Genomic DNA, 12775 nt, shown 5'->3' with positions numbered 1-12775 from the left:
CAGGCCCAGGGAACCCACTCTCCACGAGGCCCTCTCCTCCATCATGGGAGCCTACCATCATTCCCAGGAGACGATGGCGACGGTACTGGCCAGGTTTCAGGAGATCCAGCTCCTGCAGGAGGAACAGTATTTGGGGTTCAGGGAGGAACTACGAACCATCAGTTCCGCCCTGGGCACCATTGTAGGGGCTCTGAATCAGGCAGTCACAGCATTGCGGGACACTGTGGCACCACAAAGGGCCCCTGACACTAGCATGGACCAAGAACTGCCTACCACCTCTGCCGGCGGCCCCGCCACAGAGGCCAACAGGCCACCAGCACCCCACCCCCTGCAGAAGGAGAACCACCCCGCAAGCGGGCCCTGAGATCCAGGAAGAAGACAGAGTAAGATGCCAAGACCCCCGCCAGCAAAGGATACCTCCCTGATTGTCATCCCACTGACCCACATTGTCACCCTGTCCATTCTTAAACTGCCCCTGCTCCACTTCCCACAGCCATTTGGACAATGCACCTGTGATAATACGAGTCTGGACACTGCCATGGACAATCCTCCACCATCACCCCTCACCGATTTGCAACCACCCACCAATATAGAGCACAGAAATAAACACAGTTATTGCACAAAACATTCTGGAGTCTGGCTGTGATTTAGTACAAATGTATTAGAGATTACTGTGCCAAAATGCATATTTACATTGTGATGCCAACATACCACTGTCACACAGCTGTAGTCCATGGGGAAACAAAGCAGATGTCACGCAGTGGGGCCCCCATCTCTGGAATCGGAAGGGAAAGTCACAACTCAGTTACCATACACTGGGGGAAAAGGACAGACAGTAGAGACGTAGTAGTGGTTAAGTATATGTAATATGCCGGTGTGGATTCTTACCTGTGTGTCACTGAAAATACTGCTGTATTACTGTGTTCCTGTTGTCTATGTCGTCCTCTTCGGCTTCCTCGTCTTCACTCTCCACAGGCTCCACAGCTGCTACAATACCACCATCTGGACCATCCTCCTGCAGAAAAGGCACCTGGCTTCGCAAAGCCAGGTTGTGAAGCATACAGCAGGCCACGATGATCTGGCACACCTTCTTTGGTGAGTAGTAGAGAAAACCACCTGTCATATGGAGGCACCGGAACCTGGCCTTCAGGAGGCCGAAGGTCCGCTCGATCACCCTCCTAGTTCGCCCATGGGCCTCATTGTAGCGTTCCTCTGCCCTTGTCCTGGGATTCCTCACTGGGGTCAGTAGCCATGACAGGTTGGGGTAACCAGAGTCACCAATTAGCCACACACGGTGCCTCTGGAGTTGACCCATCACATAAGGGATGCTACTATTCCGCATGATGTACGCGTCATGCACTGAGCCAGGGAACTTGGCATTCACATGGGAGATGTACTGGTCTGCCAAACACACCATCTGTACATTCATCGAATGATAACTCTTCCTGTTTCTGTACACCTGTTCACTCCTGCTGGGGGGTACCAAAGCCACATGTGTCCCATCAATGGCACCTATGATGTTGGGGATATGTCCAAGGGCATAGAAGTCACCTTTCACTGTAGGCAAATCCCCCACCTCAGGGAAAACGATGTAGCTGCGCATGTGTTTCAGAAGGGCAGACAACACTCTGGACAACACCTTGGAAAACATAGGCTGAGACATCCCTGATGATATGGCCACTGTTGTTTGAAATGACCCACTTGCAAAGAAATGGAGCACTGACAGCACCTGCACTAGAGGGGGGATCCCTGTGGGTTGGCGGATTGGTGACATCAGGTCTGGCTCCAGCTGGGCACACAGTTCATGGATAGTGGCTCGGTCAAGCCTGTATGTCAGTATGACATGTCTTTCCTCCATTGTCGACAGGTCCACCAGCGGTCTGTACACGGGAAGATTCCTCCATCTCCTCGCATGTCCCAGCGGACGGTTCCTATGAAGGACAACAACGAGCACTGAGTCAATCAACCCACAGGTACGTAACCACAGCTTGCACATAACACGATTCGCAATGCATTGAATGGCTTGTATGAGTGTTGATGCAAGGCCTAGGTATGTGTGACGCAGTAGAAAGAAAGCCATGTGGGCCCCTGAAATGGCGGCTGCCTGACCTGTGAAGTGCGACAAGGGGATGTGAGGTAAATGCGCTGGTGTGGCACACCGTGGCGGTAGGCGGTCGAAGACCGTGGCGCTAAGCACCATTGGTTAACATTGAACCCTATGGGTCTCAGGAGCCAATGAAGATGTGTGCCGGCGGTCGCGGTACGCACCGCCGCGGTACGCACCGCCGCGGGCGTGACCGCCATTTTCTATCAGCTTAATCACTCGATACCTGATCTTCGACAGGAGAGGACCTACACTGCAAGTGCTGCTGTGACCTCGGTCTGGAAGAGACAATGGCTCATGCGACTGGGGAAAGGGCCCCTGCCTTCACTGCTCAGGAATTGGAGAAACTTGTGGATGGGGTCCTCCCCCAGTATGCGCTACTCTACGGTCCTCCAGACCAACAGGTAAGTACACTGGGACCATGCTTTGTGGGCAATGCCTGTGTTGAGTGGGGTGGATGAATGATGGTGGGGAGGGGAGCGATTGAGGCATGCATCAAACACGGATGAGAGTATGTGCCACATGGCAAGGGTAGGGATGGGGGGCCACTCACATTGAGCATGCAGATGGTGATGACTATTTTTTCCCCCCTGTACATTTCACATAGGTCAGCACCCACCAGAAGATCGATATTTGGCGTGCCATCGCCAAGAACGTCCGGACCCTGGGGGTCCACCACAGACGGGGCACCCACTGCCGGAAGAGATGAGAGGACATCCGACGCTGGAGCAGGAAGACGGCGGAGGCTCAGCTGGGGATGGCCTCCCAACGTGGGAGGGGTGCCAGTCGGACTTTGACCCCCCTGATGTGCTGGATCCTGGCGGTGGCCTACCCCGGTTTGGATGGGCGCGTGAGGACATCACAGCAGACACAAGGGGGTGAGTACACTCTCATTCTGTTGACTTTGCGCGCAGTGGAGGTGTCTGGGTGGGGGAGGAGGGCTGTGGGTATCCCTAGGCCAGGGCGATTTCTGTAGGCTAGGCCCCTCCGTAAGGCATGGCCCTGTGCCCCCACCCCCCACCTCTGTAGGGTGCCAAGTACAGCTAATTAAGGCCCTGTGTCATCTATGTGTGCAGATGTCGTCCATAGGCTTGCAGGCCATGTTCCACGGATTGAGTAGTCGACCCCAAGTGCGCGGCGTAGTGCAGGGGGCTTCTGTGTCCGTCCTGTCCACCAACGGTGTCGCCAATGCATGCACTCAACATGTCTTTATTTTCTCCCCCCCCCCTTTTTTGTGGTCTTCCTGTTCATGTGTGCATTAGCATCATCAGGCAGAGGAGAAGTGGCATCGGAGCATGAGGGAGCTGCATCCCACATGGCCATGGAGGGCCTTGCAACGGACTCCAAATTCACCCGTGGGACGGAGGGCGAGTGGAGCTCCACAGCGGGGACTCGGGCAGACATCAGCGACACGGACTCGTCCTCTGAAGGGAGCTCCCTTGTGGTGGCGGCAACATCTGTGCCCCCCGCAACAACAGGTACAGCCGCCACCCAGCGCACCAGCACCGCCCTCCCAGCAGCCCCTCAGCGTTTGCCCTGTGCCCGCTCACCCAGGAAGGTGGGCATCTCCTTTGCCCCAGGCACCTCAGGCCCTGCCCCAGTCACCCCTGCTGCCCTCAGTGAGGAGGTCATTGACCTCCTGAGGACGCTCACTGTTGGGCAGTCTACCATTTTGAATGCCATCCAGGGTGTAGAAAGAGAGGTGCAGTGGGTGGTTTGCCCACTGGACCATCCTGGGGAGTGCAAAACCACAGTCTCACAAGTCTCTGCAGTGGGTGGTTTGCCCACTGGACCATCCTGGGGAGTGCAAAGCCACAATCTCACAAGTGGATAACAGTCTCCACTGGTTCTGGAGGGGGCCTGGACGGGGCTTGGTGCCCAGAGTGCCTCGTGCAGCCCTGCCCAACACAGATGCGGGCCAGCCCCTGCCGCTCATGGGGCAGCGGTGCTTGAGACGGCGGTGCCCTGTTCAGCTGTGCTTGAGACGGCGGTGGCCAGTTCAGCGGTGCTTGAGATGAAGGGCCCAGTGCAGTGGTGCTTGAGATGAAGGGCCCAGTGCAGCGGTGCTTGAGATGAAGGGCCCAGTTCAGCGGTGCTTGAGACGGCGGTGCCCTGTTCAGCGGTGCTTGAGACGGCGGTGCCCAGTTCAGCGGTGCTTGAGACGGCGGTGCCCAGTTCAGCGGTGCTTGAGATGAAGGACCCAGTGCAGCGGTGCTTGAGACGGTGGTGCCCTGTTCAGCGGTGCTTGAGATGAAGGGCCCAGTTCAGCGGTGCTTGAGACGGCGGTGCCCTGTTCAGCGGTGCTTGAGACGGCGGTGCCCAGTTCAGCGGTGCTTGTGACGGCGGTGCCCAGTTCAGCGGTGCTTGAGATGAAGGGTCCAGTGCAGCGGTGCTTGAGATGAAGGGCCCAGTGCAGCGGTGCTTGAGATGAAGGGCCCAGTTCAGCGGTGCTTGAGACGGCGGTGCCCAGTTCTGCGGTGCTTGAGACGGCGGTGCCCAGTTCAGCGGTGCTTGAGATGAAGGGCCCAGTTCAGCGGTGCTTGAGATGAAGGGCCCAGTGCAGCGGTGCTTGAGACGGTGGTGCCCTGTTCATCGGTGCTTGAGATGAAGGGCCCAATTCAGCGGTGCTTGAGACGGTGGTGCCCAGTTCAGCGGTGCTTGAGACGGCGGTGCCCTGTTCAGCGGTGCTTGAGATGAAGGGCCCAGTTCAGCGGTGCTTGAGACGCGGTGCCCTGTTCAGCGGTGCTTGAGACAGCGGTGCCCAGTTCAGCGGTGCTTGAGACGGCGGTGCCCAGTTCAGCGGATCTGGCCATGGCGTGGAGGTCATTTGCCACCTGTCCTGTGGCTGGTGGAGCCTTCCTGCCCATCTGTCCTTTGGCTGGCAGGGCCCTCCTGGGCTGCAGTGCCGGGCCTGTTGGTGGCCTCCTGGGATGGGGCTGGCGGGCCCTCCTGCCCACCTGGGATGGGGCTGGCGGGGCCCTCCTGGCCAGCTGGGCTGATGGCGGTGTTGTCGGGCGTGCTGCCCTTCCCAGCCTTCCCTGATCACCTGTGTCCCTTCCCCACCTTGGGCGGTGTGCCAGCTGTCTCCACACTTCCTGCCGGAGCCATGGTAGGGGTTTTAGTCCCTGCTGTTTTCACCCTCTCGCGCCGGCCACTGCCTATCTTTGGATGTTTCTCCGGCGGTGGGCTGTCCGTGCCTTTGCTCCGTACTGAACTTGCTGCCCTGGAGGGTGGGGGACTCCACAGTCCATGGCAGACTGTCATGACAGGGCCCGGTTTTGTCGTGGCTGAGGTGCTGACTATAGTCCTATGACATGGACGGGGTGGGGGAGTTGGTGGAAAGAGGTTGAGTTTGGACAGGAAAAGCTTCTTAGGAGCAGTGGGACGGGTAGGTGTAGTGGGTATGGGAGTGGAGGAAGAGGTTGTGGTTGTAGGAGTATGAAGTCTGGTGTCTTTGTGTGCAGGTGCTTGGGCTGGAGGCTGTCGTGAGGTGGATGGCTGTTGGGCGGGTGGCTGCCTGCGTTTGTGTATCTTGGAAGAGGGGGTCACAGACACACTGGGAGAGGACACAGGGGACGTGTAAATGGCAGTGGGGGTGGTGACTGCACGTGTGCGGGGGTTCTGGTGTGTGTGCTGGTGATGGACGTAGTGGCTGAAGATGTAGTGCATGCAGGTGTGAGTGGAGACGTGACAGGGAGGGAGGAGGGAGACGAGGAGGAGGGGGACACAGTGGAGGCAGTGGGTGTTGGTATGTCTGTATGTGGATGTTGCTTGTGTGAATGCCTGTGTGATGTGTGGTGCTTATGTCTGCCTGAGCTTCCCTTGGGTGTTGAGGTGTGTGCAGGCTGGTCTGATGGTGTGTCAGGGATAGGCAGAGGTACAGGTGATAGGGTCTGGGTGGAGGAAGTTGGAGGGGGGAGGCTAGAGTCAGGGACAATGGCTGCCATTAGTGCTGAGGCCAGAGTGTTGAACGATCGCTGAAGGGCAGCCTGACCAGAATGAATGCCCTCCAGGTATGCATTACTCTGGTGCACCTCTCTTTCGACACCCTGGATGGCATTCAATATGGTAGACTGCCCAACAGTGAGCGTCCTCAGGAGGTCAATGATCTCCTCACTGAGGGCAGCAGGGGTGACTGGGGCAGGGCCTGAGGTGCCTGGGGCGAAGGAGATGCCCACCTTGCTGGGTGAGCGGGCACGGGGCAAACGCTGAGGGGCTGCTGGGAGGGCGGTGCTGGTGCGCTGGGTGGCGGCTGTACCTGTTGTTGCGGGGGGCACAGATGTTGCCGCCACCACAGGGGAGCTCCCTTCAGAGGACGAGTCCGTGTCACTTATGTCTGCCCGAGTCCCCGCTGTGGAGCTCCCCTCGCCCTCCGTCCCACTGGTGAAATCGGAATCCGTTGCATGGCCCTCCATGGCCATGTGGGATGCAGCTCCCTCGTGCTCCGATACCACTTCTCCTCTGCCTGATGATGCTAATGCACACATGAACAGGAAAACCACAAAAAAGAGGGGGGGGAGAAAATAAAGACATGTTGAGTGCATGCATTGGCGACACCGTTGGCGGACAGGACAGACACAGAAGCCCCCTGCACTACGCCGCGCACTTGGGGTCCACTACATGGCCTACAAGCCACGACATCTGCACACATAGATGACACAGGGCCATGAATAGCTGTACTTGGCACCCTACAGAGGTGGGGGCGGGGGCACAGGGCCATGCTTTACGGAGGGGCCTAGCCTACAGAAATCGCCCTGGCCTAGGGATACCCACAGCCCTCCTCACCAACCCAGACACCTCCACTGTGCGCAAAGTCACCAGAATAAGAGTGTACTCACCCCCTTGTGTCTGCTGTGATGTCCTCACGCGCCCATCCAAATCGGGGTAGGCCACCGCCAGGATCCGGAACATCAGGGGGGTCAAAGTCCGACTGGCACCCCTCCCACGTTGGGAGGCCATCCCCAGCTGAGCCTCCGCCGTCTTCCTGCTCCAGCGTCGGATGTCCTCCCATCTCTTCCGGCAGTGGGTGCCCCATCTGTGGTGGACCCCCAGGGTCCGGACGTCCTTGGCGATGGCATGCCAAATATCAATCTTCTGGCTGGCGCTGACCTATGTGAAATGTACAGGGGGAGAAAAAGAGTCATCACCTTCTGCAACCTCAATGTGAGTGGCCCCCCATCCCTACCCTTGCCATGTGGCACATGCTCTCATCCGTCGTTTGATGCATGCCTCAATCGCTCCCCTCCCCACCATCTTTCATCCACCCCACTCAACACAGGCATTGGCCACTAAGCATGGCCCCAGTGTACTTACCTGTTGGTCTGGAGGACCGTAGAGTAGCGCATACTGGGGGAGGACCCCATCCACGAGTTTCTCCAATTCCTGAGCAGTGAAGGCAGGGGCCCTTTCCCCAGTCGCATGAGCCATTGTCTCTTCCAGACCGAGGTCACAGCAGCACTTGCAGTGTAGGTCCTCTCCTGTCGAAGATCAGGTATCGAGTGATTAAGCCGATAGAAAATGGCGGTCACGCCCGCAGCTGTGCGTACCGCGGCGGTGCGTACCGCGACCGCCGGCGCACATCGTCATTGGCTCCTGAGACCCATAGGGTTCAATGGTAACCAATGCTGCTTAGCGCCGCGGTCTTTGACCGCCTACCGCCACGGTGTGCCACGCCAGCGCATTTACCTCACATCCCATTGTCGCACTTCACAGGTCAGGCAGCCGCCATTTCAAGGGCCCACATGGCTTACTTTTTACTGCGTCACACATACCTAGGCCTTGCATCAACACTCATACAAGCCATTCAATGCATTGGGAATCGTGTTTTTGTGCAAGCTGTGGTTACGTACCTGTGGGTTGATTGACTCTGTGCTCGCTGTTGTCCTTCATAGGCACCGTCCGCTGGGACATGCGAGGAGATGGAGGAATCTTCCCGTGTACAGACTGCTGGTAGACCTGTCGACAATGGAGGAAAGACATGTCATACTGACATACAGGCTTGACCGAGCCACTATTCATGAAATGTGTGCCCAGCTGGAGCCAGACCTGATGTCACCAATCCGCCAACCCACAGGGATCCCTCCTCTAGTGCAGGTGCTGTCAGTACTCCATTTCTTTGCAAGTGGGTCATTTCAAACAACAGTGGCCATATCATCAGGGATGTCCCAGCCTATGTTTTCCAAGGTGTTGTCGAGAGTGTTGTCTGCCCTTCTGAAACACGTGCGGAGCTACATCGTTTTCCCTGAGGATGGGGATTTGCCTACAGGGAAGGGTGATTTCTATGCCCTTGGACATATCCCCAACATCATAGGTGCCATTGATGGGACCCATGTGGCTTTAGTACCCCCCAGCAGGAGTGAACAAGTGTACAGAAACAGGAAGAGTTATCATTCTATGAATATACAGATGGTGTGTTTGGCAGACCAGTACATCTCCCATGTTAATGCTAAGTTCCCTGGCTCAGTGCATGACGCGTACATCATGCGGAATAGCAGCATCCCTTACGTGATGGGTCAACTCCAGAGGCAACGTGTGTGGCTAATTGGTGACTCGGGTTACCCCAACCTGTCATGGCTACTGACCCCAGTGAGGAATCCCAGGACAAGGGCAGAGGAACGGTACAATGAGGCCCATGGGAGAACTAGGAGGGTGATCGAGCGGACCTTCGGCCTCCTGAAGGCCAGGTTCAGGTGCCTCCATATGACAGGTGGATCCCTACTGTACTCACCAAAGAAGGTGTGCCAGATCATCGTGGCCTGCTGTATGCTTCACAACCTGGCTTTGCGATGCCAGGTGCCTTTTCTGCAGGAGGATGGTCCAGATGGTGGTGTTGTAGCAGCTGTGGAGCCTGTGGAGAGTGAAGACGAGGAAGCCGAAGAGGACGACATAGACAACAGGAACACAGTAATACAGCAGTATTTTCAATGACACACAGGTAAGATTCCAACCCGGCATATTACATATACTTAAACCCTACTACCTCTCTACTGTCTGACCTTTTCCACCAGTGTATGGTAACTGAGTTGTGACTTTCCCTTCCGATTTCCGAGATGTGGGCCCCACTGCATGAAATCTGCTTTGTTTCCCCATGGACTACAGCTGTGTGACAGTGGTATGTTGGCATCACAATGTAAATATGCATTTTTGGCACGGTAATGTCTAATACATTTGTACAAACTCACAGCCAGACTCCTGATTGTTTTGTGCAATAACTGTGTTTATTTCAGTGCTCTATATTGGTGGGTGATTGCAAATCGGTGAGGGGTGATGGTGGAGGATTGTCCATGGCAGAGTCCAGACTATTAGTATCACAGGTGCATTGTCCAAATGCCTGTGGAAAGTGGAGCATGGGCAGTATAAGGATGGACAGGGTGTCAATGTGGGACAGTGGGATGACAATCAGGGAGGTATCCTTTCCTGGCGGGGGCCTTGGCATCTTACTCTGTCTTCTTCCTGGATCTCAGGGCCCGCTTGCGGGGTGGTTCTCCTTCTGCAGGGGGTGTGGTGCTGGTGGCCTGTTGGTCCTGTAGCGGGGCCTCCTGTCCACTAGCGCCGGCAGAGGTGGTAGGCAGTTTGTGGTCCATGCTAGTGTCAGGGGCCCTTTGTGGTGCCACAGTGTTCCGCAATGTGGTGACTACCTGATTCAGAGCCCCTACAATGGTGGCCAGGGCGGAACTGATGTTTCGTAGTTCCTCCCTGAACCCCAAATACTGTTCCTCCTGCATAAGCTGGATCTCCTGAAACCTGGCCAGGACCGTCGCCATCGTCTCCTGGGAGTGGTGGTAGGCTCCCATGAAGGAGGAGAGGGCCTCGTGGAGAGTGGGTTCCCTGGGCCTTCCCCCCCCTGTCGCACAGCAGCCCTCCCAGTTCCCCTGTTTCCCTGGGCCTCTGTCCCCTGGACCGTGTGCCCACTACCACTGCCCCCAGGTCCCTGTTATTGTTGGGGTGGTGGGTTAACCTGGGTGCCCTGTAGTGGTGGACACACCGCTGATTGACGTGTCCTGGGGACAGAGGTATGGGCCCGCTGGGTGGGTGCTGTGCTGGTGTTCCCAGAGGGGGGAAGGTCTGCTATGGGCTGTGGCTGTCTGAGGGGAACCGACTGTCCAGAGGTCCCCGATGGGCCGGGCTGGTCATTTAGATCCAGGTCGACAGAGGTGCTGTCCTCACTGTAGGCCTCTTCTGGGGGTGGAGTGGACATTTGTGGACCCTCCTGCGCGGTGACATGGCGTTCGGGTCCTGCAGGGTTATAAAAGTATGGTTATTGCATTTGTGTGTGCAATAGCATGTAATGGGTGGGTGCCCGTGTACCCCAGTGCTGGCATTCCCGTGTGGGGGCTTTTGTGACAGTGGTTTGGGGGGGATGGGTATGTGCAGTGGGCATGCTTTGTTGATGGGTGTCCATGCTTTGTGGTCGCATGCAGGGCTTGGGGTTGGGATGGGTTGGCTGTGATGGGGAGACATTTGCAAGGAGCAGGATGTGATGGGGGTGAGGGTGAGGGTGGGGGTATGAGTTGGCATGCTGGTGGGGTGGGGGGGATGAAGTAGTGAAGATGAGACTTACCAGAGTCCATTCCTCCAGATACTCCTGCGAGGCCCTCAGGATGCAGGATTGCCAAGACCTGCTCCTCCCATGTTGTAAATTCTGGGGGAGGAGGTGGGGGTCCACCGCCAGTCCGCTGCACCGCGATGTTGTGCCTGGATACCATTGAACGCACCTTCCCCCGTAGGTCGTTCCACCGCTTCCTGATGTCGTCCCTATTTCTTGGGTGCTGTCCCACAGCGTTGACCCTATCGACTATTCTGCTCCATAGCTCCATCTTCCTGGCAATGGTGGTGTGCTGCACCACCATTCTGAAGAGCTGTGGCTCTACCCGTACAATTTCCTCCACCATGACCCTGAGTTCATCCTCTGATAACCTGGGGTGTCTTTGTGGTGCCATGGGGTGGTGTGGGTGATGTGTGGGGTGGATTGTGTGGTGATGTGTATTGGTGTGTTGTGTGAAGTGCGTGGAAATATTGCTGGGTGAAAGTAAAATGCGCGTCTGGGTGCTCAGTTCTCTTTTTCTCAGTGCGTGGTCCCGATTCTGTAGGAGTGGGGGTTTGAGGGTGATGTGGGTGTGTGTTTAATATTGTAATGGGTGTGTGGGAGTGGTGTGTGTATGTGTATCAGGTGTGTGTATTTGTAATTGTCCAATGTGGCTGTGTTTTGTAAGTGTGTGTGTATTTTGAGCGCGCCGGTGTGTACCGCCAATGGTATACCGCGGTTGAAAGACCGCCGCAGAGGATTCGTGTGTCGTGATAGTGTGGGCGTATTTCTGTTGGCGTGACGGTGGAGGTTTGGTCATCGCCAGTTTCTCGCTGCCCTTTGGTGTTGCGGACTTTTGTGGATGTCTGTATTTTGGCGGTTTGCCTGTTGTGGGTCCGAATGACCATGGCGGTTTACCGTGGCCGCGGCGGTATGTTGGTGGTCTTCTGACAGCGGTAAGCAGCTTTTACCGCCAAGGTTGGAATGACCACCTAAGGCATCATCCACCATGGAGTACAAGTATTCTATTCTTGTTGTGATAAATGACTGGGGTGTGCTAGCTAGTGCATCCAAGACGATGTTGCTACTTTCTGTAGTCTGTAGCTGGGGCAGCTGCAATGGACAATTAATTATCCTTTATTCTAATTGCCATGTTCTTCTCCAAATGCCTTTCAATTCCACTCTGACTCTAAAGAGACACATGAATAATATATGCGGCACACGTCATGTATAACATACAGATAATAGATATCCTGTCTACCGTAAGTAGATAGTGGGAAAAATGATACACAGCAGTAGAAGGAAAGGAAAAGGATATATAGATTTTATTGGACACGTTTGTCACAGAGTATCCCATCCGCAAGCATGAAATTACAGACACTGAATCCCACTTTACTTCCTGGTCTCACCCTCAAACACAAATTATTTCAATCAAACATATTCACTTGGTAGTAAGGGAAGGAACTTGACTTAGGGCCTCATTATGACATTGGCGGCAAATACCGCCTACCGCCACGGCAACGGCCACCAACATACCGTCGCTGTGGCTACCGACCGTACATCGAATTATGACTGTATCCAGAATTCCGCTAGAAGGCTGGAGGAATTCTGGCTATGATCATGGCAGCGGATGGTGATAAGGTGACCCTGCTGCCAGCAGCAGCGCTATGCCAGCAAAACACTGTCTACCATATCATCAACGTATCAATTGAACCATATTGCAGTTAGGTGAGGTCATGGCCCATGGGTCGCAAAATGCCATAGGCAGGGAGGTCATAGATGATGATGGGTGGCATTGGACTTGCTCAACAATGTGACTTACCGCCTCCTGTTCCTGCTGCTGCACAGACTTCTCCTTCAACTGCTGGATCGTCTGGCACACTGGTGCTGGCCCTGGCACTGGTGGTCTGTGTGGCTTGAAAAAACATTACACATTTTGGATGACAGATGCACCTCCCCTTTTTATTTTATTTTTAACAAAATACAACCACAATACATGACTACAATTCAGTTCACTGTATCTTCTCACCCATCTAAAATATCACTTTGGGCATTTTGTTGGTTGGCAATGTTAGAAAAGCCAGTAGTCAAGACAACCATAATTAAGGGGCAGAGATATGATGATGACTGGGAGTCATTTGAAGTGC

The sequence above is a fragment of the Pleurodeles waltl genome, chromosome 10 (genome assembly GCF_031143425.1).
Source record: "Pleurodeles waltl isolate 20211129_DDA chromosome 10, aPleWal1.hap1.20221129, whole genome shotgun sequence".
Taxonomy (NCBI): domain Eukaryota; kingdom Metazoa; phylum Chordata; class Amphibia; order Caudata; family Salamandridae; genus Pleurodeles; species Pleurodeles waltl.
The sequence above is the reverse complement of the archived record's forward strand: the minus strand, read 5'-3'. Positions refer to the sequence as shown.